Source organism: Tupaia chinensis, unplaced genomic scaffold, assembly GCF_000334495.1.
Source record: "Tupaia chinensis unplaced genomic scaffold, TupChi_1.0 Scaffold000238_1, whole genome shotgun sequence".
Classification (NCBI taxonomy): Eukaryota; Metazoa; Chordata; class Mammalia; order Scandentia; family Tupaiidae; genus Tupaia; species Tupaia belangeri.
In genome coordinates, this window is record NW_006159716.1 from 5564153 (window position 1) to 5568476 (window position 4324).

Genomic DNA, 4324 nt, shown 5'->3' on the forward strand with positions numbered 1-4324 from the left:
GTGCACTGTGGGGAAACCCCCTAAAAAAAAAAAAAAAAAAAAAAGCCTTGAAACTTACCATCTTAACCATCATTAAGTGTCCATAACAGTAGAGTTAAGTAAATGCATACCATTATACAATAGGTCATTAGAACTTTCTCATCTTTCAAAACTCAGATTTTACTGCTGAACAATTCCCCTTTCCCTAGCCCCTAGCAACCATGATTCATTCTACTTGCTGTTTCTAAGAGTCTATTTCAGATAACTCACATGAGAGGAATCATGAAGAATTTTTGTGACCGGTTTATTTCTTAGTATCATGTCCTCGAAGTTCATCCATGTTGTGGGATGTAAACAGGACTTCCTTCTTCTTTTTAAAATGTTGCTAAAGGACACATGCTCTCACCAGAGAGAGACACAGTGGGGGTAGGGGGTGAGAGAAAGCACCCTGCCCCCACCCAAAAAAGGGGACGGTCATGTTGCAGACCCTTCCCTCCATTCTCCTTTTGGGATTTTGGGCAAACACACGTATGCACCCAGTGTGTTTTTCAAGCTGCCGAGTCAGGGACTTTAACTGCAGGTTGGCCATGTGGGATCCAGCCACCTTAAGCACCACCAGATTCTCTCCTTTTTTAAAAAAGTGCTGCATAATATTCCATTTTACGTATGTACCATTTTCACTATTTTTTAAGGTTTTTGCCATAGAGCATGTGCGCTTGAGAGAGAGAGAGAGAAACAGAGACGGTGAGAGAAAAAGTGAGATATCATGCCCTGGAGGGATGGCCAAGTTGCAGTCCCTTCTCTTCCATTTTCTTCCTAGAATCATGCATGCACTCTGGTATGAGTTTCAAGTCACCAGGTCCAGGACTCAAACCGTGGTTGGCTACGTGGGAATCCAGTGATGTAACCACGATACCATCTGCTGCCGTCCCCCCTTAACAACTTTATTGCTCTTATTGTGATTTTATTTTATTCTGTGATTTTTTTTTTTTTTACTGGTACAAAACATGAAGGTTGCTTTATTATGTATATAAAATTTACCACTCAGAAACAGTTGTAATTGAATAACTGGAGGATTTGTAGACATGAAAATTTAACAGATATTTTCTCAGCTTTCTAAACAATTATAAATAAAACAAGTATATAAAAGAATGGATAATTTCTCATCATGTAAACTGTCTTACAGGACATTTAATATTGCATTCATTCAAGCAGTACAGCAAACTAAAAGTTTAAAATAGAACCTTTTGACCTTTTGAGTTGAATACTATAGAGCTTTTTTTTTTAAGGGAATGACTTTATTAGTGATTACAATAGTGAGCTATTTTATGCTCTGAATGGCTTTTTGTATACCTCCTTTGGTCAGAATACATATAAATACAAAAACGGAATATAAGCCAAAATATAGAAATATTCTTACACAGAAAAAAAAAACAATAATAATGTCTTAACATTATGAGAGGATTATCAGGTGTTTATTTTAACAAGAAGATAATCCCTTCAGTTAATTGAAATGAGAAAGAAACAAAGGTGGGTGTGGGTTCTTTTGAGGCTAGAGTCTGGGAGCATGACCTTGAGCAAAACAACTGTCTCTGCCAGTTGCTGCCGGTGGGACCCAGGTCCTCTGATTACCTGCTGCCCTCAAGGTGAAACTGAACTCCATTCTCACAGCTGACTGTCTTTCAAATGAATTGATCATTGGCCGTGATAAATGAGCATAAGAAGAAGAAATACACAGAAGCTTTTGGAATGGATTTATTAATTAGCCAAGTTATTTTCTATCTGTCCTACCCCATCCCATCACCAGAGACCTACTTCTCTCTTTTCCATCTTTGAGGCTCATGCTGTTTAAACATTCATCTGTCTCAGTACAGTTCATAGTTACAAAAGCACCCCCTGGCTGCTGTGCAGTCATAGGCATAGGATATGCTGTGTGTGTTGAGAAAGAGAGATATATGGAGCAGTGGGGAGGGAGGAGAATTAGGAAAAGGAGTTTAGAAGGACCAGCAGTTGGCCTAATGGCTATGTGGCTGGACTCCCATGTAGTAGATCATGGTTTGAGCCTCAGACCCGGTGGGTGGCTTAAACTCACGCCAGGCGCATGTGCATGCCCAAGATCCCAAGAGGAGAATGAAGGAGAAGGGATTGCAACATGGCCATCCCCCCCCCCCCCCCGGGGGGGGGTGTGATTTCTCGCTGTCTTTGTCTTTCTGGCGAGCGCATGCACCCTATAGCAAAACTCTCCAAAAAGAAAAAGGAGTTTGGAGAAATACAGGAAGGTGCAGAATGGTGATGCAGGAAAAAAAAAAAGAAGGGGTAATCAGACACACTCATAATGAGACATGGGTTCTTGTCCCCCATTCAGAAAGATGTAGGTATGGCAAAGTGGGGAGTTTATTAAAGGAGAGGGAAGTGGGGCCAGCGGGTGGTGTGATGGTTAAGGCCATTGGATTCTCACATGGCCAACCGAGGTTTGAGTTCCGGATCTGGCAGCTTGCTTTCTCACTTTCCCTCTCTCTCTCTCTTTCTCATTCTGTCCCTCTCTGGTCAAATTAAAATAAATAAATAAAGTTAAATAAAATAATTCTTAAAAAAAAAAAGAGAGAGAAAAAGAGAGAGAGAGAGAGAACTCCCAAGGGAAGGATCTCAGAAAATGGGTTGCCAAGGAAGAACTGTGGAAGGGGGTTTTATCTGGGCCAGAGAAGCCTTGTTCAGAATTGTCCTAGGTGGGGCTCATGTATGCATTTCCCTCTTGGTGGGGAGGGGCACATACTGGATGGGTCTAATTATTTTTCTAATTTTGAAGTAGGCATCAAGGGCAAGAGGTTCTTTGTTTAGATGATTGGGCTATAAAAACCATTATCTTATCCTCTTCTGGAATGTGGTGGGGCCTAGAAAAGCCTTTGTTTTAGGTCTCAGTTGTGCTGCCTAAGTCAGTCACTGAGCCACCACTGCAAGAAGTCTCTCCTGAACAGGGAGTCAAGCTGCTTTGTCTCCACCTTAAAATTTAGCCACTTTGAGATTCCACTTTGGGCCTCAATGGGACAACAGAGCGGAGAGGGACCATGACATTGCGAATGCAAGGAAGAGCCAAGGAACTGGAAATGGAGAAACAGATATAGTGGAAGGATGGAGAAACCCAGAATTATAAACGCTTCGAGTAAACGTCAATTCCCAAAGCGTTCTGCACCGCTGTGGTGAGGCAGCAAGACTGAAATAGGAAGAGGCCCTTTATTTTCTTAGGAAGAGAACACAGACCGGAGGTGGAGAGCAGTGGAAGAGAATTTTCCAAACAAAGAGAGCCTGTGGCTCTCCAACTGCCCCCGCCCGTGCTGGCTGAGTGGGCGCACCACGGCCCCACTCTTTCGTAATGGGGGAGTTTCATCCAAAGAGTGGGGCTCCGGAACAGAAGCCTGAAGTCTAAAGAGTGAGATTAAGGAGTGGAGATCCAGGCCACAGCCCGAGGTACAGGTAGGTAAGAGACTGGCAAAGTTTAGAAAAGAGGGATATCTGTTTAGGGTGGGTGAGAGGGTCCGGTACTGGGGAGTGTCGTCTCCAGAGGGAGCCACCCTGAGACCTTGAGCAGGGTGAGTCTTGGCCCTAGAAGGGCCTGAGGGGATCCACACCACAGGGAAAACCTGGGGCTTCCCAGCTTCCTGATCTAGCCTTTTGTGGACTGCAGATGGCTCTACAAAGGAGAGACCAAGCCTTCACGCCATCCCTAGCGCCTCCACTCCAGCAGTTTCGGAGACACCACCAATAACCTTCCCTCAACCCCTAAAGTAAAAACTGCCCTAACTCTTCCCACCTGAGCAACAACCCTTGCTCTCATGGGGTGGGAAAAAAAGTCTTAACTGGGGGCAGTGCTCAGGGACTCAGGCCACTGTTGCACCTGCCCCAACATAGGTGCAGGAGGGTCAGGACCAGCTGTGGTTACAGAGTGCAGGAGGGACTGTGGCCCTCTAACTTCTAGTTGATGTTGGTTGAGAGACTTGAACAAACTGGAGCCTCAGTTTCTTCACTGCAAAGTGGGTCTAATGGGACCTGCAGGTGGCATAATGGTTATGTCGTTGGACTCTCACATAGTCGATCACGGTTCAAGCCTTGGACCCAGCAGCTTAAAATTTGTACTGGGTGCATGTGTATGTGTGCCCACAGTCAGGTAATGATAGCTAGATGAGTGAGAAATATCAGATGAGTGAGAAATATCGTAGGCTTGTGTTTTGGACAAATGTATCCACTCTTTCATTGCACACATATTTATGGACTGTCTCTTATGTAACAGGCACTATGGATACATCACTGAACAAATTGGACCCCCACAGCAGCGTAAGCCACCCTCCTG